Source organism: Aegilops tauschii, chromosome 7 (genome assembly GCF_002575655.3).
Source record: "Aegilops tauschii subsp. strangulata cultivar AL8/78 chromosome 7, Aet v6.0, whole genome shotgun sequence".
Classification (NCBI taxonomy): domain Eukaryota; kingdom Viridiplantae; phylum Streptophyta; class Magnoliopsida; order Poales; family Poaceae; genus Aegilops; species Aegilops tauschii.
Window position 1 is genome coordinate 646,328,555 of NC_053041.3, and position 25,620 is coordinate 646,354,174.

Consider the following 25,620-nt stretch of genomic DNA (forward strand, 5'->3'; position numbering starts at 1 on the left):
AAGGACTCCCTGGTTGAACTCGTCTCGGCCATCATCGACCCATACTACGAAAAGATGAAGCAGGATGCCAACAGAACATATCTCGTATCCTGGCACGGGGCCTGGATGCGGCAACTGGATGAACCTCACCTCAGGTTCACGACCAAGAGCGTGTACACATGCTATGAGATGCACATGCGGATCATTGACATGAGGAAGTGCCTCGTTACCGAAATGGACGAGGCCGGATCGAGCCACATGCAGAGCAGTAGCGGCAAGCGTCACAAGAAGTAGATGATGATCAGATGATCGTTATCCTAGTTAATTATGCATGTAATATATAATTGACTTTGGTGTGTGAAAATGACATGTGTGTAGTAGCCACCTATGTAATTATGCATGTAATAGTTTACTTTGGTGTGTGCAATTGTCATAGCACCTCGCTTCTCGATCTCCTAGCACCGCCGCTTCCCGCTTCCCCTGCCTCCTGGTGCCGCCGCTCCCCTCCACCCCGCTTCCCCTACCTCCAAGCGCCACTGCCCCAACCTCCGGCGTGCAACCAGGCTGCCTTCCGCCGCCGCCCCTTGCTCCGGCGTGCCTCCCATCGCCCTAGCTCCGGCACGCCTCCCACCGCCGCACCCCCGGCCCCGGTGCGCTTCCCGCCATCGCCTTCTCTCCAGCAGCCGCGGCCACCCGTGAGCAGCGACGGCACAACCAGCTACGGATCCTGTGGGATTCGCCCCCACTCCTGTCCATAGTCGCGTGGCTCGCGGCAAAACAGGGCCGCCGAGGAGAACATCTCCCGTCCGGCAAGGAGCACCTCAGGGGCGTCCGACGAGGAGCATCTCAGGGACGAGGAACATCTACCACCTCCTCCCTAGTGCAGAGCTTTCAGTCCAGGCCCCCGCGGCAAAAAATGCAGTGTCCACTCCTATGAAAATGCTCCTCCAATATCTTCAGGCGGTGAGTGTTCTTCATGTTCTGCACTTCTGCCCAACTTCTTCTGAACTTCTGTTTGTTTCATACGTAGTGAATTTGCCCTGAAAATTAGACCATCCATATATTCCTTCAGCTCAGTAAATAGTTTGTCTAGAAACTGGTACTACTGTTAGTTACTTTTACATAATTCTTAGATGGTTGGTTAGCCTAAATCAGTAGGCACCGAGCTCAAAAACTGTGAAACTGAAACTCTGCACACTGCTCTAGCAGACAACAAGAGACGCTCTAACTGAAAATCTGAACTCGATTGTGTCGCGAGTGCCTAACCATGTTCGTCGATGCAGCTCTGATCACAAACTCTTTATTTTGCCTTGTTAAATCGATGCAGGTGTGGGCATCCGGTCGCGGAGAGATGTGTGGAGCGCTGCATTCCGCTCGTTGTTGACCTCGTGGCCTCAAACGGCCGAGATTATTGTCGTGTGTGGACTGCAGCGATGACCGAATCCGACCTTCACCAGCATCACCATTCTTCCTTCTCCTGTTCACCAACGTGCATCGCCCGTCATGGGTTAAGACACTGCTCGGACACTTCGAGGTGCCATCGATGGATGTCTTGTCAAGAAGATTCGCTCTCTTCGGCTTTATTGCTGGGTGGAGCATCGCAACCTCTGGTGAGACCGGACCTACCTTCCAGGTATATATGCTTGTAATGATTCTCCCAACCGATTCAGCAATCCCTTTTTCCTAAGCATTGAACCTGTTAGACATTACTTACAGCCTAAGACTTGTTTATTTCTCTTGCACAACCATTAGGCAGAAAATATACCTATAAGATAGATTAAGCCTACAATGCCAATGGTAGATCTCGCTGGTTCTAACAATCTTTTTAACATTGATGATTTTGTGTTGCAGCTTGCACTGGCACTCGTCTCATGCATATACTTTCTCAACGACAAGATGAAAAAACCTTGGCAGGGCGTCTGCTACAGGGTTAGTTAGCACCTGCATAGCAACATACATACGAGTACTCCCTTGGTCGTTATTAGTCGCACACGTATAGGGTGTTTAATCCTCCTCTGTACTTGCAGGCTTGGACTCTTTGCGAGTGGCTGGATAGTAGGTTCACTGGTAGTCCCAGTGATCCCGGCATTTATTTTGCCGCGTACTTGGTGTCTGGAGCTCCTTACTTCGCTGGTCGCTTATGTATTTTTATTCTTGGGTTGCATCCACTTGTGACGTTCCACCCGCTAATGTCAAAGACAAACAATTTTGTATAGGAGATGTTAATGTAAACATTGATACGAGTAATTGATAGCCTGGGTTGGTGTTTTTTTCAGTAAAAGAAATGGGCTTGACTACTGAGAAAACAGTTTAGTTTCCAGCCTCGTCTTCATGAAACAGTTTAGTTAGTCCACAGGGATCAGACTAAATTTTTGCCTTGTGAGGTTTCTGAATGAACAGGTTTCACTAAATAAAATAGAAGAGTAATTATGGTTATTTGTTCCAGACTGCAACCAAGCTAACTAGCTGCCCTTGTTTTTCAGTATGGATAGATTGTTTCAAGAGGAATTTACTGCACTTTTATTATGACCGGGTCTCAGAAGTAAGCTAAAACAATTTGGTTTGCAGCAGGTTCAGGCAAGTCTTTTGTGTTTGTTTCAAGGTTCAGAAGTAAGGAAGTACTAGGTAGTTTAATGTAGTAGTTTTTCAGGGCTCCGATTTTGACGCCTCTGATGATTTTTTTGTCTACTGCACACAGTTGAATCTCCAAGTTATAAGATTCTGTCAGTGTTGAAGATCAAGATTACTTTCAAACTGCAACCATCGTCTACTATTTGGTTGTCCTTTCCATTGCCCCTTGAGTAGCATCGTCTGTTGTTTCTTTCGCCAGCAGAGCACCACTCTCTCACGATGAAGTTTCCTAATCGAGTCTCAAACTGCAGCAACCTAATCTGGACTTGTTTTAGGAATGACCGATTGATCGGTCCAAATTCTAACTGTTGATTATCCACTTGGGAGTTAACAGTCCAGTTCACGCCTTCACGGTGTGCTTCAGACTCCAATCCATCCTTGTTGTCCTCAGAGAGGAACACGTACAGGTCGTGGGTCGCTGGCAGGAGATAAGAATTACAGGCATCAGGTCACTTAGCTTCCATTGCTTTGTGGCAAAAGGTTATCAAAGTTCTCGCAAAAAAGTTTTTTTGGTAACAAGTATAGAAATTCATTGAAGATTGATTTGTGTATGCTTGTGAGACTGAAACCTTTTTCAGTTGATGTCAGCCAAAAAAATGTGGATATGTTGTGCGTGTGTGTGTATTACACCAAATTGAAAAAGACTATTTTCTGTCATCCAGATCAGAGAAAGAACATAGAAAATTTTAAAATGTGGATACACATATTTTCTATGTATGAGCAAAACAAAGAAAAATGCATAATTTCTCCTTTATTTTCCTCTTTGTGATTGTGTGCTCTCCCTTTCGATCAAAATTGTGTGCTCTCCCTGTGTTTTTACAAAATGTCCACAATGAAAGAAAATGTGCCCTCTTCCCTGTGTGGTCTGCGCATTTGGTTGCTTCACAAAAAAAGTCAGTGAAGTTCAAGTATTATTGCTGCTGAAGAAAGTTCAAAAATAAAAGAACGAGGAGTTCCCAAAGTTTGGTGCAGGCGTCAACACTAGAAGTTCATAAAAAGATGCTCAAGAGGAATGATAAAAATATTAGTTGATATGACAACCCCTTCGAGTCCAAAAATGAAAACCAGCGAAGTTCAACAAAAACCCCACTAATCCTAGAGTTCAAAAAATAAACAGAAAAGGTTAAAAAACTAGGGAACACTCATGACATATGTGTAGAAGTTCAGAGGGAGCTACGAGAGAATTTCGGAGAATAAAAAATATTTAGGCACAAAAAATAACAAACTTGTTTATTTCATGTAACAAAAACTTTAAAAATTCAAGGGGGGGGGGGGGATTTAAAAGCCGAGACTCAAGAGACATGATGTGTAGAGAAGAAAAATTGCACGGTGTAGACTTGAGTAATTCATGGTACAAAAACTAATAAAAAACAAGAAGTTAAAATTCAATTAACATACCAGTTCAAGAACTCCATAAAAAGGATTTTCCCATTTCTAAAAAAAACTAGAAGTTCAAATTAAAATAACGGTGTGGTTCAATTTTATAAAATAATAGTATTTTTCCTTTTACTAACCAATAAAAGTAGGAACTTCAAATTTTAAAAATGGTGAAGTTCAACATCTATAAAAAAATTAGATTTTCTCATTATTAAAAGAATAAAACCAAGAAATTCAAAATTTTAAAACCAAGAAAAATCAAGGGTCTCGTTACTAGAGACTAAACCAAGAAGTTCAATTAGAAAAAGTGGAGGAGTTTGATATTTATTTAAAAAAACAGATTTTTCTAGTTACTGAAGAATAAAACCAATAAGTTCAATTCATATTAACGAATAAGTTCGATGTTTCTAACAAAACTCCAATTTTCACATTTCTAAAGATACACAAAGAAGTTCAAATAAAAAAAGTTAGAGCGGTTTGATGTCTATAAAAAACTCAGACTTTTTCCGTTACTAAAGCGAAATAGAGAGAAGTTCAAATGGATAATAGTCAGAAGTTCATGTACTGCATGGTGTCGTTTCGTATAAGAAAAAAAAGAATAAAAAAGTGAAGTCTAAAATTTTGTTGCTAGAAGTTCAAGTGCTCGGCGCGAGAAAGTTCAAAAATTCTTGTGAGAAAGGTTGAACAAAAATACATGACAGATGTTCAAGATGAAAACAACGGGAAGTTCAACTACTACACGAAATGCGTTTCAGACAGGAATATAAGAATAGAACACAAAAAACTTAAAAGGTTTGTTGCAAGAAGTTCACGTGCTCCTCCCGGTGAAGTTCAAGATCTCTAGTGCGAGACGTCCGACCTTCAATTACATGAAAAAGATGCTCTCAAACGACAAAAATTTGTAACGTTCGTCTACATGAAAAAGATGCTCCTATTCATAAGCTTCACAACGGTATATTATATGCTATATTCCGATGAATGGTTTAAAAGTTTTATGTATACCGTTAAAAACACATTTTTACGCATTCAAACAAATATTTTGAACCGTCGCGAGTATGAAAAACTGATCAACACGAAAAAGTTGTGTGTTTTCAATAGCTTTCCATCGGTATATCATTTGCTCAATTCCAGTAAGTGATTTTGGAGTTACGGGAAAAAAACAGCACGTCAAAAACAGAGTGAAGTTCAAACACACATGCCCGAGAAGTTCAACTACTTCACGCAGTGCATTTCCATTCGCGACGAAGGCACAAATCATGATCTCGTCATTTTTTAATTTACTTCAAAACGGCAGGAATATCATTTGTGTAAGTTCAAGTCCTCGGCCGAAGAAAGTTAAAAAAATATTATGAGAGAGGTTTGTACAAAAAGAATATCATTTGTGGAACACTGACGAATGGATGAGAAAATTACAAATGAAAAATACGTCACAGAAGTTCAACGTGAAAACAGCAGGAAGTTCATCTACTACACTGAATGAATATCAGATGAAAAAAATTAAAATCGTCGCGAGTATGAAAAAAATGATCAACACGAGAAAGTTGCGTGTTTACAACAGCTTTCCATCGGTATATCACTTGCTCAATTTCAGTGAGTGGATGGAGAGCTACGAGCAGTGGATGGAGATCAACGAGAAAAATAACACGTGAAAAATAGAGTGAAGTTCAAGTAGACATGCCGAGAAGTTCAGGTTCTTCACGTGGTGCATTTTCGAAGAACCTGTTTCGCAATAAAGGCAGAACAAATGATCTAACCATTTTCTAAATTACTTGAAAACGGCTATGAACCACAGAAAACCATCAACATGAAAAAGTTTAACATTTTCCTTAGCTTTTCAACGGTATATTATTTGCCCCATTCCGATAAAGTTTCTAGAAATTACAGTGAAAATATGTCTTTAGCCATTTTCAAAATTGACTTAAAACAATAAGGAATTGGAAGAAACAATATATACCAAAAAGTTTCAAATTTCCTCAAGCTTTCCAACGCCATATCATTTGCTGCATTTGAACATACGGTTAAAAAAGTAGAGAGAAAATACGAACTCGGTGGAACTTGTACCGTTTTCTAAATTACTCTTAAACCATTCAAAATTACGAAAAACTTTCTACATGAAAAAGTAGAGCATTTTCATAAGCTTTCCAATGCCATATCATTTGCCTCTATTGGATTAGCCATTTAGAAATGACATTGAAAATACGAACTCGGTTGTTCAGTTTGCGAAATTTTATGATTTTCAAATTACTCTTTAACCGTAGGGATTTTCAAATGACATTGAAGGAGCGGTTTTGCAGCAGCTTTCCAATGCCATATTATTTGCCTCATTCCGATAAACAGTTTAGAAACGCGATCGAAAATACGATTCACGTTTTTTGTATGACGAAAAAACGGTTTTCAAAAATGCTTTTAAACCGCTTACGTTTTGCCAAAAATTTAACTTGGGTCATGATACTGGTGTCCATAGCTTTCCAACGGTATATCGCAAGCCCCATTTGGGCAATGTTGGCGGAAGTTCAACCTAGCACTAGGAGAAGTTCAGGTGGAACAACTCAGGCAGTAAAATTGCAAAAAAACGCAATTTCATCACGACCCGAGAGCAAAATCCGCCAATGAGCGAGATTCCTATTTAGAACCAGTATTTAGTTGCTAAAAAATGTTTCTATATTACACTAACATCATATAGAACACGACTAACAAGAATAATTCATGGGGGAAGCCACGCTTGCGAAGATAGCCCGAAGGTCGTGTTCGTACAGAGGGAAGTTCAGAAGCGTTACTCATGCAGTTCAGGTTGTGATCAGAATATTATTCTGATCCATATATATATATAGTGTTGTTTTGTATGCAATCCCAACGCACAACACACACGTCTTATTAGCAGCAATCGTCCGTCGCACACATATCTTATTACAAACCTGTTTGCCGCGTATCACACGCATCTTGTTATATTGAACCATTTCTGTTATCTTGGCTCAACGCAAACAGTTCTTCTGAGTGAATTGTTTGCCCTCTATCGCACACACCTTGATCTGGCTGACCGTTTCTTTTATTCCGCCTAATCACAAACAATTCATCCAAGTGAACCGTATGTCGTATATCGCACACACCTTCATCGGGTTGCCCGTTTCTGTTCTTCTGCCTCATCGCAAACAGTTCATTGAACTGAACCGTATGCCCTGCATCGCACAAGCAAGTAAAATCTAAACCGTGTTTGATGCATTCGTCATCGCAAACTTTTTGCACCTTTTCGGACGGTTTTTTGCATCACCGTTTGCGATTATTGCATCGCACAGTTTCGTCGAAGGGTCTCTAATCGTAGTGTCACGTTAGCAGCATCCTACAGTAGTGTATGATGAATATCATTCAACAAATTCACCGATCCAATGCCTACGAATTTCTCCTATATTGTTCTTGCTAAGTTACTACTGCTATTTTACTGTTACACTTGCTACAAAACTATTGCTATCATTGCTACCGTTACTGTTACCATTACTATCACTATCAAAACTATCATACTACTTTGCTACTGATCACTTTGTTGCAGATAATTAATCTCCGGGTGTGGTTTAATTGACAACTCAGCTGCTAATACTTGCCAAAATTCTTTGGCTCCCCTTGTGTCGAATTTATAAATTTGGGTTGAATACTCTACCCTCGAAAACTATTGCAATCCCCTATACTTGTGGGTTATCAACCAGCGAGCCTACAAAGGAATTACTCTTCGAAACTTGTATGCATGTTGGTGTGTACCGTTTTATGGGCTGCCTAGGCTTCAACATGTATGCGGACCAAACTTGAGCGTCCGCCAAAGTCATGTCATCATCAACCTATCACACAATCAAACAATATGGTGAAGACTGGCATCGTAATCAAGTGAGAATTACATCTAAAAGATTAGTCATACCTCTTGGGTGACCGCACCCTCATAATCCATATAAGAAAATGAGGAACTCACATCGTCCCCCTGATGGTGAGATAAGGGGTCTGATCGTGTACCGGACCTAGCGGCAGATGGTTCATCATATTCCGGGTCACGACAATCTAGAAGGTTCGATAACCGCCTTAACTTCTTGGCATGACGCTGTAACATGAACAAGTGTATAAGATACCAAACTCCGCAACATATGTAACATGGACATAGACACCTAAGTGCGATATGTACCTTGAGGAATGCTCGTAGTGAACCATCTTCATTGCCTTCTCCAACCGGTGTCTTCTCCAGAATAGACTGGCTTTCCTCAGCTCCTTTCTTGATCTGGTTGTGCTGCGGATGAGAATGAAGTAACACCTTACCCATTCAAACATGTGTAATACGGCCAACGAGAAAGTAAAGAAGGGAACACTTTACCACATAGTTAATCACCGGAATAGCAGGGACTCCTACCCCTTCCCTGACAGTTTTGTTGTACTGATGCTTCGATAGATCCTCAAAGTTTGCGGGATCTTTAAGAATATCATCGTTGTATGCCGGCGGGCATATCTCAACTCGAGCATTTTCAAGAAACCATGGTATGTAGTTATCGAAAGCAAGTGAGCTATGCTCACGAAGCTGGGCACGTGCACTGTTACGAGCTTGCTCCACACTAAGATGGAAACAGGTAACATATGATGCATGATCCTTGTCCCAGTCCTTTATCTTCCGCTGCCTTCTCTGTCCAACCTGCATGGTAGAAAACAAAACTTTAGCACAATCAAGAAGGAGTGGTGATGCGTAGTCAATGTGGTTCATGCTCTCTTACCTATGAAGTGCTTTTTCTGTGTCCACCCATTCCGGCGGGTGAGGCTAAAACAGACCAAACTGACGATACACGCGATCTGGCAAATGAAGCTCAACTGCCCAGTTGCATATCAGTGGGCACCGCATAAGCCAAAGATCCCTATCCCGCAAGCACATCGGGTTGATGACAAAATCCTCGGTGTACCCTACTGTGTCATTAGCGCCATATGGCTGCCATACCACCTATGAAATAGGACAACAACGCAACATTGATGACAATTTTTCAGGCAATCATGAGAAATGACTGAAGTAATGTCCTCGTTACCTGCTCAGGCATAATCGTGTCCAACTCGGCAATGTACTTTTGGTACATGAGATTGACATCGTTCGTCATCTCGGATACAACATCCCACTTGTAAGCCCAAGTGGGGCGCCGTAACCGTAATTCGTCATCTTCATCCCAAGGATTAAACTTGATGCTCTTCGGGCGTTCAACAGGCAGACGCTCCCAGCTCCATACAGAAAGTAGAAGCATATTACCACCAATGCATGCCTTATCTGTGATCCTGCAACACGCATCGTCCAGCTACATATGAAAGAGAACAATGTTAACTTGACAGCAAGGTTGCATTGCTAATGAAGAAATGAGTTGGTAACAAAACAAGCCAACTACCTGTCGGTACAAGTAGGCAAGAGTCGCTGAACCCCAGCTCCATTTGCTATCGAAGACGGTCAACGCCTTCAGCCACATCCAGGGAGCGTTCTTGCCTGTGGAGTCAGGAAACAAAGTCCTCGAGACAACGTACACATATAGACACGATCATGTGTCTGTATCACATCATCAGTGGCATCTGTAGGGCAATTCGCAAAGTTCCTTTGGATCCACGTGAAAGCAGCTCCGGCTGCTTTCCTTTCCTTCTTCTTCTTCTTGTCTTCTCCCTTTCGGTGGGAGCCATACCGATAAGAGCATTCATCTGCTGGCGCCACCCGTCAGAATTGGTGCTCATACAAAGAGGCCTCCCGTTGATAGGAAGATCGGTGATCAAGGAGATATCCTCGAGCATCACGGTCATCCCCCCAGCCCAAAGATGGAAACTGTGTGTCTTCGGCCTCCATCGATCAACAAGAGAGGACACCAGTGGAGAGTTGAGGTCCGGCGTGGACCGACTGACCAACTGAATCCACGGGAGGAGTCCTGCCTGCTAGATGTACGATGTGTACCGCTCATCATACGGCATGGCAGGACCAGAGACCCCGTGATACCGAATCTTCAGAGGTTCAAGCTTCTGCAAAAAAACTAATGAAAAATCTTAGGGAATGTCAATTTCAACTAAAGGCAAATTTGCAAAATATTTAGATTACTCATTAGTACCATCTCCTTCTCGCGCATCATGTAGGCCCGATGTCGTGTGTCGTAGGCATCGTCGAGAAGCCAAACCATCCTTACAAAGTTAAAACAATAAACATGTATGAGTTCATCTCAAGTATTGGTATACACTAAACATCTCATATGTGTTCATCTAGACATCTCATATGTATTCATCTACAAGAATCTCAACATCTCCTTCTCACACAATGAATAAATGATTGTAAATTCTCATATATATCTCGTATGTCATATTTGTTCAAATAAACTCAACATCTAATATATATCTAAAAAAACTCAACATCTCATATATAGCTACAAAACTCAACATCTCATAATTATCTACAAAACTAGGCATCTCATATATATCTAAAAAAATAAACAATCTTGGTTCCACTAACAAGAATCATATATTGTGAACTAATCAAGGGTGACACTATGACTACACATCCTCCTTCACAACACCCAATCTTGGACAAATAAAGATCCAAACCAAGCAAATCAAGGGTTCCAACCAATCTTGGACAAATCTCTAAAATGGGCAACGAATTTACAGAGGGAAAGAAAGGGAACGGAGGAGTTTGCCTAGTAGTAGGGATCACAGATCGAATCCACTGCTTAAATCTTCAGATCTGAGAGGGGCGTGGGGGCTCCAAAGGGGGCGCCGCCGCTGCTCTCTGTTACAGAGAGCAACTACCCAGGAGAGAGAGGGAAGAACTGCCTAGAAGGGCTGGCCCGATGCGGCTTAAGTCAATGTGCAGCGCCTAAGCGCTAGGCGCTGAACATTACACTGTGTGGTGTCTAGACCTTAGGCGATGCACGGCTGGATGTGGGGCTGCGCCGGGCACCGGGCTGCCACGCTGGCCGGACGTGCGGCGCCTAAGACAAAGGCGTTGCATAGTGGAGTGCGGCGCCCGGCTGTCAGGCGCCACACAAAACGACCAGTTTGTGAATTTTTTTCAAGAGCTGTTCAAATCGTGATTTTATTTCGTCCTCAGGTCAAATATGTGTTTTTTGACACCAATGCCATCGCCGAAGCAGCAACAACGACATCGGCTATTACTGCCTGCCGGTGGTTCTGGTGCCTACATGCCGCACCTCCCTCACTAGGGTGCCTTTGCCATGGCACTAAAAATGACGAGGGCCTGCCCATTGGCCGGCTAAAGAGGGGACCACCCTAGCCCCAGATGGGGAGCCCAAATGTTAAATATTTTAAACACTATACTACTATCTATTAATGTCAAAATATTGTTGCATACGTGTAAAATAAAATCATAAATTTACAGGAGAAATCTCAATCACATCAAAGTAACAACCAATCTAAAAGATGGCGGTGAATCTGATAGGTAGCTATGAATTTAGTTAGCTTGCTAGTCCCTCTCTCCAATAGACGACCGTAGGATGTACTGGAATCTATGTAAACAAGATTTCATGTTTAAAGTGTGCAAACCGCCATTTTATTTAAAAACTAGCAAAAGATTTTTATTCATCAGATTAAACCAAACGTCCAGATGAGCATACTAATAAACAAAGTGTATCTAAGCATAAGTGAATCAGCGGTATCTCTATATTCATCGGTGATCGGTGATATATCAGTACCATGCATATGTTAAACTTATTATTGAATCTTAGTTGTTAGTTGTTACACATTTACAAACGGTAGAATTTATACTCTACAAGGTTGTACAAATATGCACACATAATAATACACTAGACACCGCTATTCAAATATTAGCTAGATATTATTTTTCTTTAGAAACCTCTAACATGATATTGGATGAAACTAAAAGATAGATTAACATATGAACATACATACAAATACAAATATATTTTAAATGGCTTAATTTAAATTTATCATAAACTGCTGACAAGAGATATACATTACAACTGAGAATAAAGAACATTGGTTAACTATACAAACTAAATTATGGGTCAACTATACCAACTAAATTATGTGGTTTATTATACCAAATAAATAATACAATGTATACTTCTTAATATTGTAGTAAAATAAAAATAAATAAAAATAAAAGTTTGGCATAAAAACAGTTTGTTTAATTTTGCGCCGGGTCCGCCGCGCCTGGCCTTTGTGTCCTGTCTCTGCCTAATCTATCGTCCCACCATTCCCACATGTCCAAACCCAGGATGACTATTCCCACAGGACGAGCGATCTCCTATTTTTAGAAAAAGCCGATGGCTTGTCCTACTTGCATCTGTTGGTGGATTCTAACATGCAGAGAACATAATCTATATTATATTTTTATGCACCACATGATATGTGTTTTGCTTGGAGCGTCATTTTATTTTCTTTTGTTTTGCTTGCTGTTTGAATAAAATACCAAGATCTGAAATTCTTAAAGGTTAGAGAATCTTCACATAGTTGCATAATTACCTGACTACTCATTGATCTTCACTTATATCTTTCGGAGTAGTTTGATGTTTGCTCTAGTGCTTCACTTATATCTTTTAGAGCATGGTGGTGGTTTTATTTTGAAGAAATAGATAAACTCTCATGCTTCTCTTATATTATTTTGAGAGTCTTAAATAGCATGGTAATTTTCTTAATATTAATATGCTAGGTATTCAAGAATAGTAAAAACTTTCTTATGAGTGCGTTGAATACTAAGAGAAGTTTGATGCTTGATGATTGTTTTGAGATATGGGGGTAGTGATATCAAAGTTGTGCTAGTTGAGTAGTTGTGAATTTGAGAAATACTTGTGTTGAAGTTTTCAAGTCCCGTAGCATGCACGTATGGTAAACGTTATGTAACAAATTTGAAACATGAGGTGTTCTTTGATTGTCCTCCTTATGAGTGGCGGTCGGGGACGAGCGATGGTCTTTTCCTACCAATCTATCCCCCTAGGAGCATGCGCGTAGTGCTTGGTTTTTGATGACTTGTAGATTTTTGCAATAAGTATGTGAGTTCTTTATGACTAATGTTGAGTCCATGGATTATACGCACTCTCACCTTTCCATCATTGCTAGCCTCTTCAGTACTGTGCATTGCCCTTTCTCACATTGAGAGTTGGTGGAAAATTCGCTGGTGCATCCAAACCCCGTGATATGATACGCTCTTTCACACATAAACCTCCTTATATCTTCCTCAAAACAGCCACCATACCTACCTATTATGGCATTTCCATAGCCATTCCGAGATATATTGTCATGCAACTTTCCACCATTCCGTTTATTATGACACACTTCATCATTGTCATATTGCCTTGCATGATCATGTAGTTGGCATCATATTTGTGGCAAAGCCACCATGCATAATTATCATACATGTCACTCTTGATTCATTGCCCATCCCGGTACACCGCCGGAGGCATTCATATAGAGTCATATCTTGTTCTAGTATCGAGTTGTAATCATTGAGTTGTAAATAAATAGAAGTGTGATGATCATCATTTTCTAGAGCATTGTCCCAAGTGAGGTAAAATAAAAAAATAAAAAAAAGATAAAAAAAGAGAAAGGCCATAAAAAAAGAGAAGGCCCCAAAAAAAGAGAGAAAAAGAGAGAAGGGACAATGTTACTATCCTTTTTACCACACTAGTGCTTCAAAGTAGCACCATGATCTTCATAATAGAGAGTCTCTTGTTTTGTCACTTTCATATACTAGTGGGAATTTCTCATTATAGAACTTGGCTTGTATATTCCAACAATGGGCCTCCTCAAGTGCCCTAGGTCTTCGTGAGTAAGCAAGTTGGATGCACACTCACTTAGTTTCTTTTGTTGAGCTTTCATATATTTATGGCTCTAGTGCATCCGCTGCATGGCAATCCCTACTCCTCGCATTAACATCAATCGATGGGCATCTCCATAGCTCATTGATTAGCCTCGTTGATGTGAGACCTTCTCCTTTTTCTGTCTTCTCCACATAACCCCCATCATCATATTCTATTCCACCCATAGTGCTATATCCATGGCTCACGCTAATGTATTGCGTGAAGGTTGAAAAGGTTTGAGATTACTAAAGTATGAAACAATTGCTTGGCTTGTCATCGGGGTTGTGCATGATGAGAGCATTCTTGTGTGACGAAAATGGAGCATGACTAAACTATATGATTTTGTAGGGTTGAACTTTCTTTGGCCATGTTATTTTGAGAGGACATAATTGCTTAGTTAGTATGCTTGAAGTATTATTACTTTTATGTCAATATGAACTTTTATCTTGAATATTTCGGATATGAATATTCATACCACAATTAAGAAGAATTACATTGAAATTATGCCAAGAAGCATTCCACATAAAAAAATTTGTTTTTATCATTTACCTACTCGAGGACGAGCAGGAATTAAGCTTGGGGATGCTGATACGTCTCCAACGTACCTATAATTTTTGATTGTTCCATGCTATTATATTATCCATCTTGGATGTTTATGGGCTTTATTAAACACTTTTATATCATTTTTGGGACTAACATATTGACCCAGAGCCCAGTGCCAGTTCCTGTTTTTTCCCTTGTTTCAGTGTTTCGAAGAAAAGTAATATCAAACGGAGTCGAAACGAAATGAAACCTTCTGGAGAAGTTATTTTTGGAAAGAAAGCAACCCGGGAGACTTGGAGTCCACGTCAAGAAAGAAACAAGGGAGGCACGAGGCAGGGGGGCGTGCCCACCCCCCTGGGCGCGCCCTCCACCCTCCTGGGCCCCTCGTGGCTCCCCTGACGTACTTCTTCCGCCTATATATATCCATATACCCTAAAACGATCGAGGAACAGAATAGATCGGGAGTTCCGCCGCCGCAAGCCTCTGTAGCCACCAAAAACCAATCGGGACCCTGTTCCGGCACCCTGCCGGAGGGGGGAACCCTCACCGGTGGCCATCTTCATCATCCCGATGCTCTCCATGACGAGGAGGGAGTAGTTCACCCTCGGGGCTGAGTGTATGTACCAGTAGCTATGTGTTTGATCTCTCTCTCTCTCTCTCTCGTGTTCTTGATTTGGCACAATCTTGATGTATCGCGAGCTTTGCTATTTTAGTTGGATCGTATGATGCTCCTCCCCCTCTACTCTCTTGTAATGGATTGAGTTTCCCCTTTGAAGTTATCTTATCGGATTGAGTCTTTAAAGATTTGAGAACACTTGATGTATGTCTTGCGTGGGATACCCGTGGTGACAATGGGGTATTCTATTGATCCACTTGATGTATGTTTTGGTGATCAACTTGCGGGTTCCGCCCATGAACCTATGCATAGGGGTTGGCACACGTTTTCGTCGTGATTCTCCGGTAGAAACTTTGGGGCACTCTTTAAGGTTCTATGTGTTGGTTGAATAGATGAATCTGAGATTGTGTGATGCATATCGTATAATCATACCCACGGATACTTGAGGTGATATTGGAGTATCTAGGTGACATTAGGGTTTTGGTTGCTTTGTATCTTAAGGTGTTATTCTAGTACGAACTCTAGGGCTGTTTGTGACACTTATAGGAATAGCCCAATGGATTGATTGGAAAGAATAACTTTGAGGTGGTTTCGTACCCTACCATAATCTCTTCGTTTGTTCTCCGCTATTAGTGACTTTGGAGTGACTCTTTGTTGCAAGTTGAGAGATATTTATATGACCCAATTATGTTATTATTGTTGAGAGAACTTGCACTAGTGAAAGTATGAACCCTAGGCCTTGTTTCCGAGCATTGCAATACCGTTTACGCTCACTTTTACCATTAGTTACCTTGCTGTTTTTATATTTTCAGATTACAAAAACCTATATCTACCATCCATATTGCACTTGTATCACCATCTCTTCGCCGAACTAGTGCACCTATACGATTTACCATTGTATTGGGTGTGTTGGGGACACAAGAGACTCTTTGTTATTTGGTTGCATTGTTGTTTGAGAGAGACCATCTTCATCCTACGCCTCCCACGGATTGATAAACCTTAGGTCATCCACTTGAGGGAAATTTGCTACTGTCCTACAAACCTCTGCACTTGGAGGCCCAACAACGTCTACAAGAAGAAGGTTGTGTAGTAGACATCAGCATCTCATTGGTCCCAGTTCGTGGCTGTAACCGGGACTAAAGGACCCCCTTTGGTCCTAGTTCCAGCCATGAAACTGGGACCAATGGTTGTGGGCGAGGAGCTATGCCCATTGGTCCCGGTTCGTGTCTGGAGCCGGGACCAAAGGGTCCAGACGAACCGGGACCAATGCCCGATGAGGCCCGGCCAGCCCGTTGGCCTCACGAACCGGGACCGTTGCCCCCATGGGTCCCGGTTCGTGACTGAACTGGGACTAATGGGTGATACGTCTCCGTCGTATCTACTTTTCCAAACACTATTGCCCTTGTTTTGGACTCTAACTTGCATGATTTGAATGGAACAAACCCGGACTGACGCTGTTTTCAGCAGAATTGCAATGGTGTTATTTTTGTGCAGAAACAAAAGTTCTCGGAATGACCTGAAACTTCACGGAGATTATTTTTGGAAAATATAAAAAATACTGGCGAAAAAATCAAGGCCAGTGAGCCCACACCCTTTCCACGAGGGTGGGGGGCGCGCCCCCTGCCTTGTGGGCCCCCTGGAGCTCCACCGACCTCAACTCCAAGTCTATATATTCATGTTCGGGGAGAAAAAATCAAAGAGAAAGATTCATCGCGTTTTACAATACGGAGCCGCCACCAAGCCCTAATCTCTCTCGGGAGGGCTGATCTGGAGTCCGTTCGGGGCTCCGGAGAGGGGAATCCGTCGCCATCGTCATCATCAACCATCCTCCATCACCAATTTCATGATGCTCACCGCCGTGTGTGAGTAATTCCATCGTAGGCTTGCTGGACGGTGATGGGTTGGATGAGATTTATCATGTAATCGAGTTAGTTTTGTTAGGGTTTGATCCCTAGTACCCACTATGTTCTGAGATTGATGTTGGTATGACTTTGCTATGCTTAATGCTTGTCACTAGGGCTCGAGTGCCATGATTTCAGATCTGAACATATTATGTTTTCATGAATATATGTGAGTTCTTGATCCTATCTTGCAAGTCTATAGTCACCTACTATGTGTTATGATCCGGCAACCCCGAAGTGACAATAATCGGGACCACTCCCGGTGATGACCATAGTTTGAGGAGTTCATGTATTCACTATGTGTTAATGCTTTGGTCCGGTACTCTATTAAAAGGAGGCCTTAATATCCCTTAGTTTCCGTTAGGACCCCGCTTACACGGGAGGGTAGGACAAAAGATGTCATGCAAGTTCTTTTCCATAAGCACGTATGACTATATTCGGTATACATGCCTACATTACATTGATGAATTGGAGCTAGTTCTGTGTCACCCTATGTTATGACTGTTACATGATGAACCACATCCGGCATAATTCTGTTGGGGAACGTAGTAATTTCAAAAAAATTCCTACGCACACGCAAGATCATGGTGATGCATAGCAACGAGAGGGGAGAGTGTTGTCCACGTACCCTCGTAGACCGACAGCGAAAGCGTTATCACAACGCGGTTGATGTAGTCGTACGTCTTCACGATCCGACCGATCAAGTACCGAACGCACGGCACCTCCGAGTTCTACACACGTTCAGCTCGATGACGTCCCTCGAACTCCGATCCAGCCGAGTGTTGAGGGAGAGTTTCGTCAGCACGACGGCGTGGTGACGATGATGATGTTCTACCGACGCAGGGCTTCGCCTAAGCTCCGCAATTATATTATCGAGGTGTAATTTGGTGGAGGGGGGCACCGCACACGGCTAAAGATCTCAAGGATCAATTGTTGTGTCTCTGGGGTGCCCCCCTGCCCCCGTATATAAAGGAGCAAGGGAGGAGGAGGCCGGCCCTAGGAGGGGGCGCACCAAGTGTGGAGTCCTACTAGGACTCCCTAGTCCTAGTAGGATTCCACCTCCCATATGGAATAGGAAAAGAGGAAGGGAAAAAGAGAAGGAAGGAAGGGGGCGCCCCCCTTCCCTAGTCCAATTCGGACCAGACCAAGGGGAGGGGTGCGGCCACCCTTGAGGCCCTTTTTCTTCTTTCCCGTATGGCCCAATAAGGCCCAATACGTATTCCCGTAACTCTCCGGTACTCCGAAAAATACCCGAATCACTCGGAACCTTTCTGAATTCTGAATATAGTCGTCCAATATATCGATCTTTACGTCTCGACCATTTCGAGACTACTCGTCATGTCCCCGATCTCATCCGGGACTCCGAACTCCTTCGGTACATCAAAATACATAAACTCATAATAAAAATGTCATCGTAACTTTAAGCGTGCGGACCCTACGGGTTCGAGAACTATGTAGACATGACCGAGACACGTCTCCGGTCAATAACCAATAGCGGGACCTGGATGCCCATATTGGCTCCCACATATTCTACGAAGATCTTTATCGGTCAGACCGCATAACAACATACGTTGTTCCCTTTGTCATCAGTATGTTACTTGCCCGAGATTCGATCGTCGGTATCTCGATACCTAGTTCAATCTCGTTACCGGCAAGTCTCTTTACTCGTTCCGTAACACATCATCCCGCAACTAACTTATTAGTCACAATGCTTGCAAGGCTTATAGTGATGTGCATTACCGAGTGGGCCCAGAGATACCTCTTCGACAATCGGAGTGACAAATCCTAATCTCGAAATACGCCAACCCAACAAGTACCTTTGGAGACACCTGTAGAGCACCTTTATAATCACCCATTTACGTTGTGACGTTTTGTAGCACACAAAGTGTTCCTCCGGTAAACGGGAGTTGCATAATCTCATAGTCAGAGGAACATGTATAAGTCATGAAGAAAGCAATATCAACATACTAAACGATCGGGTGCTAAGCTAACGGAATGGGTCAAGTCAATCACGTCATTCTCCTAATGAGGTGATCTCGTTAATCGAATGACAACTTATGTCTATGGCTAGGAAACATAACCATCTTTGATTAACGAGCTAGTCAAGTAGAGGCATACTAGTGACACTCTGTTTGTCTATGTATTCACACATGTATTATGTTTCCGGTTAATACAATTCTAGCATGAATAATAAAAATTTATCATGATATAAGGAAATAAATAATAACTTTATTATTGCCTCTAGGGCATATTTCCTTCAGTCTCCCACTTGCACTAGAGTCAATAATCTAGTTCACATCGCCATGTGATTTAACATGAATAGTTCAGATCACCATGTGATTAACACCCATGGTTCACATCGTCATGTGACCATCACCCAAAGGGTTTACTAGAGTCAGTAATCTAGTTCACATCGCTATGTGATTAACACCCAAAGAGTACTAAGGTGTGATCATGTTTTGCTTGTGAGATAATTTTAGTCAACGGGTCTGTCACATTCAGATCCGTAAGTATTTTGTAATTTTCTATGTCTACAATGCTCTGCATGGAGCTACTCTAGCTAATTGCTCCCACTTTCAATATGTATCTAGACCGAGACTTAGAGTCATCTAGATTAGTGTCGAAACTTGCATCGACGTAACCTTTTACGACGAGCCTTTTGTCACTTCCATAATCGAGAAACATATCCTTATTCCAGTAAGGATAATTTTGACCGCTGTCCAGTGATCTACTCCTAGATCACTATTGTACTCCCTTGCCAAAATCAGTGTAGGGTATACAATAGATCTGGTACACAGCATGGCATACTTTATAGAACCTATGGCCAAGGCATAGGGAATGACTTTCATTCTCTTTCTATCTTTTGCCGTGGTCGGGCTTTGAGTCTTTACTCAATTTCACACCTTGTAACACAGGCAAGAACTCTTTTCTTTGACTGTTCTATTTTGAACTACTTCAAAATCTTGTTAAGGTATGTACTCATTGAAAAACTTATCAAGCGTCTTCATCTATCTCTATAGATCTTGATGCTCAATATGTAAGCAGCTTCACCGAGGTCTATCTTTGAAAAACTCCTTTCAAACACTCCTTTATGCTTTGCAGAATAATTCTACATTATTTCCGATCAACAATATGTCATTCACATATACTTATCAAAAATGCTGTAGTGCTCCCACTCACTTTCTTGTAAATACAGGCTTCACCGCAAGTCTGTATACAACTATATGCTTTGATCAACTTATCAAAGCGTATATTCCAACTCCGAGATGCTTGCACCAGTCCATTGATGGATCGCTGGAGCTTGCATATTTTGTTAGCACCTTTAGGATTGACAAAACCTCCTGGTTGCATCATATACAACTCTTCTTTAATAAATCCATTAAGGAATGCAGTTTTGTTTATCCATTTGCCATATTTCATAAAATGCGGCAATTGCTAACATGATTCAGACAGACCTAAGCATAGATACGAGTGAGAAACTCTCATCGTAGTCAACATCTTGAACTTGTCGAAAACCTTTTTGCGACAATTCTAGCTTTGTAGATAGTAACACTACTATCAGCGTCCGTCTTCCTCTTGAAGATCCATTTATTCTCAATTGCTTGCCGATCATCGGGCAAGTCAACCAAAGTCCACACTTTGTTCTCATACATGGATCTCATCTCAGATTTCATGGCCTCAAGCCATTTTGCGGAATCTGGGCTCATCATCGCTTCCTCATAGTTCGTAGGTTCGTCATGATCTAGTAACATAACCTCCAGAACAGGATTACCGTACCACTCTGGTGCGGATCTTACTCTGGTTTACCTACGAGGTTTGGTAGTAACTTGATCTGAAGTTAGATGATCATCATCATTAACTTCCTCACTAATTGGTGTAGAAGTCATAGGAACAGATTTCTGTGATCCAATAAGGGAGCAGGTACAGTTACCTCATCAAGTTCTACTTTCCTCCCACTCACATCTTTCGAGAGAAACTCCTTCTCTAGAAAGGATCCATACTTAGCAACGAATGTCTTGCCTTCGGATCTGTGATAGAAGGTGTACCCAACTGTCTCCTTTGGGTATCCTATGAAGACACATTTCTCCGATTTGGGTTTGAGCTTATCAGGATGAATTTTTTTCACATAAGCATCGCAACCCCAAAATTTTAAGAAACGACAACTTTGGTTTCTTGCCAAACCACAGTTCATAAGGCGTCGTCTCAACGGATTTTGATGGTGCCCTATTTAACGTGAATGTAGCTGTCTCTAATGCATAACCCAAAACGATAGTGGTAAATTGGTAAGAGACATCATAGATTGCACTATATCCAATAAAGTACGGTTATGACGTTCGGACACACCATTACACTGTGGTGTTCCAGGTGGCGTGAGTAGTGAAACTATTTCACATTGTTTTAACTGAAGGCCAAACTCGTAACTCAATTATTTTACCTCTGCGATCATATCGTAGAAACTTTTATTTTCTTGTTACGATGATTCTCCACTTCACTCTGAAATTCTTTGAACTTTTCAAATGTTTCAGACTTTGTGTTTCATCAAGTAGATATACCCATATCTGCTCAAATCATCTGTGAAGGTCAGAAAATAATGATACCTGCTTCGAGCCTCAATATTCATCGGACCACATACATCTGTATGTATGATTTCCAACAAATCTGTTGCTCTCTCCATAGTTTCGGAGAACGGCGTTTTAGTCATCTTGCCCATTAGGCACGGTTCGCAAGCATCAAGTGATTCATAATCAAGTGATTCCAAAATCCCATCAGTATGGAGTTTCTTCATGCGCTTTACACCAATATGACCTAAACGGCAGTACCACAAATAAGTTGCACTATCATTATTAACTTTGCATCTTTTGGCTTCAATATTATGAATATGTGTATCACTACGATCGAGATCCAACAAACCATTTTCGTTGGTGTGTATGACCATAATGGTTTTATTCATGTAAACAGAACAACAATTGTTCTCTAACTTAAATGAATAACCGTATTGCAATAAACATGATCAGATCATATTCATGCTGAACGCAAACACCAAATAACACTTATTTAGTTTCAACACTAATCCCGAAAGTACAGGGAGTGTGCGATGATGATCATATCAATCTTGGAACTACTTCCAACACACATCGTCACCTCGCCTTTTACTAGTCTCTGTTTATTCTGCAACTCCCGTTTTCGAGTTACTACTCTTTAGCAACTGAACCAGTATCAATTACCGAGGGGTTGCTATAAACACTAGTAAAGTACACATCAATAATCTGTATATCAAATATACCTTTGTTCACTTTTACTAGTCTCTGTTTATTCTGCAACTCCCGTTTCGAGTTACTACTCTTAGCAACTGAACCAGTATCAATTACCGAGGGATTGCTATAAACACTAGTAAAGTACACATCAATAATCTGTATATCAAATATACCTTTGTTCACTTTGCCATCCTTCTTATCCACCAAATAGTTGGGGTAGTTCCGCTTCCAGTGACCAGTCCCTTTGCAGTAGAAGAACTTAGTCTCAGGCTTAGGACCAGACTTAGGCTTCTTCACTTGAGCTGCAACTTGCTTGCCGTTCTTTTTGAAGTTCCCCTTTTTCCCTTTGCCCTTTTCTTGAAACTAGCGGTCTCGTCAACCATCAACACTTGAAGTGGTCTCGTCAACCATCAACACTTGATGTTTTTCTTGATTTCTACCTTCGTCGATTTCAGCATCACGAAGAGCTCGGGAATTACTTTCGTCATCCCTTGCATACCATAGTTCATCACGAAGTTCTACTAACTTGGTGATGGTGACTAGAGAATTCTGTCAATCACAATTTTATCTGGAAGATAAACTCCCACTTGATTCAAGCGATTGTAGTACCCAGACAATCTGAGCACATGCTCACTAGTTGAGCGATTCTCCTCCATCTTTTTGCTATAAAACTTGTTGGAGATTTCATATCTCTCAACTCTGGTATTTGCTTGAAATATTAACTTCAACTCCTGGAACATCTCATATGGTCCATGACGTTCAAAACGTCTTTGAAGTCCCGATTCTAAGCCGTTAAGCATGGTGCACTAAACTATCAAGTAATCATCATATTGAGCTAGCCAAACGTTCATAACGTCTGCATCTGCTCCTGCAATAGGTCTGTCACCTAGCGGTGCATCAAGGACATAATTTTTCTGTGCAGCCATGAGGATAATCCTCAAATCACGGATCCAATCCGCATCTTTGCTACTAACATCTTTCAACATAATTTTTCTCTAGGAACAAAAAATAAACACAGGGAAGCAACAACGCGAGCTATTGATCTACAACATAATTTGCAAAATACTATCAGGACTAAGTTCATGATAAATTTAAGTTCAATTAATCATATTACTTAAGAACTCCCACTTAGATAGACATCTCTCTAATCATCTAAGTGATTACATGATCCAAAGCAACTAAACCATGTCCGATTAACACGTGAGATGGAGTAGTTTCAATGGTGAACATCACTATGTTGATCATATCTACTATATGATTCACGCTCGACCTTTCGGTCTCTGTGTTCCGAGGCCATATTTGTATATGCTAGGCTCGTCAAGTTTAACCTGAGTATTCCGCGTGTGCAACTGTTTTGCACCCGTTGTATTTGAACGTAGAGCCTATCACACCCGATTAACACGTGGTGTCTCAGCACGAAGAACTTTTGCAACGGTGCATACTCAGGGAGAACACTTTTATCTTGAAATTTTAGTGAGAGATCATCTTATAATGCTACCGTCAATCAAAGCAAGATAAGATGCATAAAGGATTAACATCACATGCAATCAATATAAGTGATATGATATGGCCATTATCATCTTGTGCTTGTGATCTCCATCTCCGAAGCACCGTCATGATCACCATCGTCACCGGCGCGACACCTTGATCTCCATCGTAGCATCGTTGTCGTCTCGCCAACTTATTGCTTTTACGACTATCGCTACCGCTTACTGATAAAGTAAAACTATTACATGGCGATTGCATCTCATACAATAAAGCGACAACCATATGGCTCCTGCCAGTTGCCGATAACTCGGTTACAAAACATGATCATCTCATACAACACATTATATCACATCATGTCTTGACCATATCACATCACAACATGCCCTGCAAAAACAAGTTAGACATCCTCTACTTTGTTGTTGCAAGCTTTACGTGGCTGCTACGGGCTTAGCAAGAACCGTTCTTACCTACGCATCAAAACCACAACGATAGTTTGTCAAGTTGGTGCTGTTCTAACCTTCGCAAGGACCGGGCGTAGCCACACTCGGTTCAACTAAAGTGAGAGAGACAGACACCCGCCGGTCACCTTTAAGCAACGAGTGCTCCGAATGGTGAAACCAGTCTCGCGTAAGCGTACGCGTAATGTCGGTCCGGGCCGCTTCATCTCACAATACCGCTGAACCTAAGTATGACATGCTGGTAAGCAGTATGACTTATATCGCCCACAACTCACTTGTGTTCTACTCGTGCATAGCATCAACGCATAAAACCAGGCTCGGATGCCACTGTTGGGGAACGTAGTAATTTCAAAAAAAATTCCTACGCACACGCAAGATCATGGTGATGCATAGCAACAAGAGGGGAGAGTGTTGTCCACGTACCCTCGTAGACCGACAGCGGAAGCGTTATCACAACGCGGTTGATGTAGTCGTACGTCTTCATGATCCGACCGATCAAGTACCGAACGCACGGCACCTCCAAGTTCTACACACGTTCAGCTCGATGACGTCCCTCGAACTCCGATCCAGCCGAGTGTTGAGGGAGAGTTTCGTCAGCACGACGGCGTGGTGACGATGATGATGTTCTACCGACGCAGGGCTTCGCCTAAGCTCCGCAATTATATTATCGAGGTGTAATTTGGTGGAGGGGGGCACCGCACACGGCTAAAAGATCTCGAGGATCAATTGTTGTGTCTCTGGGGTGCCCCCCTGCCCCCGTATATAAAGGAGCAAGGGAGGAGGAGTCCGGCCCTAGGAGGGGGCGCACCAAGTGTGGAGTCCTACTAGGACTCCCTAGTCCTAGTAGGATTCCACCTCCCATATGGAATAGGAAAAGAGGAAGGGAAAAAGAGAAGGAAGGAAGGGGGCGCCCCCCTTCCCTAGTCCAATTCGGACCAGACCAAGGGGAGGGGTGCGGCCACCCTTGAGGCCCTTTTTCTTCTTTCCCGTATGGCCCAATAAGGCCCAATACGTATTCCCGTAACTCTCCGGTACTCCGAAAAATACCCGAATCACTCGGAACCTTTCCGAAGTCCGAATATAGTCGTCCAATATATCGATCTTTACGTCTCGACCATTTCGAGACTCCTCGTCATGTCCCTGATCTCATCCGGGACTCCGAACTCCTTCGGTACATCAACATACATAAACTCATAATAAAAATGTCATCGTAAATTTAAGCGTGCGGACCCTACGGGTTCGAGAACTATGTAGACGTGACCGAGACACCTCTCCGGTCAATAACCAATAGCGGGACCTGGATGCCCATATTGGCTCCCACATATTCTACGAAGATCTTTATCGGTCAGACCGCATAACAACATACGTTGTTCCCTTTGTCATCAGTATGTTACTTGCCCGAGATTCGATCATCGGTATCTCGATACCTAGTTCAATCTCGTTACCGGCAAGTCTCTTTACTCGTTCCGTAACACATCATCCCGCAACTAACTTATTAGTCACAATGCTTGCAAGGCTTATAGTGATGTGCATTACCGAGTGGGCCCAGAGATACCTCTCCGA

The 25,620-nt window shown here is 42.1% G+C and overlaps 1 long non-coding RNA gene across 1 annotated transcript; it reads left to right on the forward strand.

Moving 5' to 3' along the window:
• The first annotated feature begins 416 nt into the window (after positions 1 to 416).
• LOC109776281 (uncharacterized) lies at positions 417 to 3,267 on the forward strand. Its single transcript, XR_012189964.1, has 5 exons — positions 417 to 942; positions 1,307 to 1,612; positions 1,831 to 1,908; positions 2,007 to 2,556; positions 2,678 to 3,267. It is a non-coding gene; the product is annotated as an uncharacterized lncRNA (long non-coding RNA).
• The last annotated feature ends 22,353 nt before the right edge of the window (positions 3,268 to 25,620 follow it).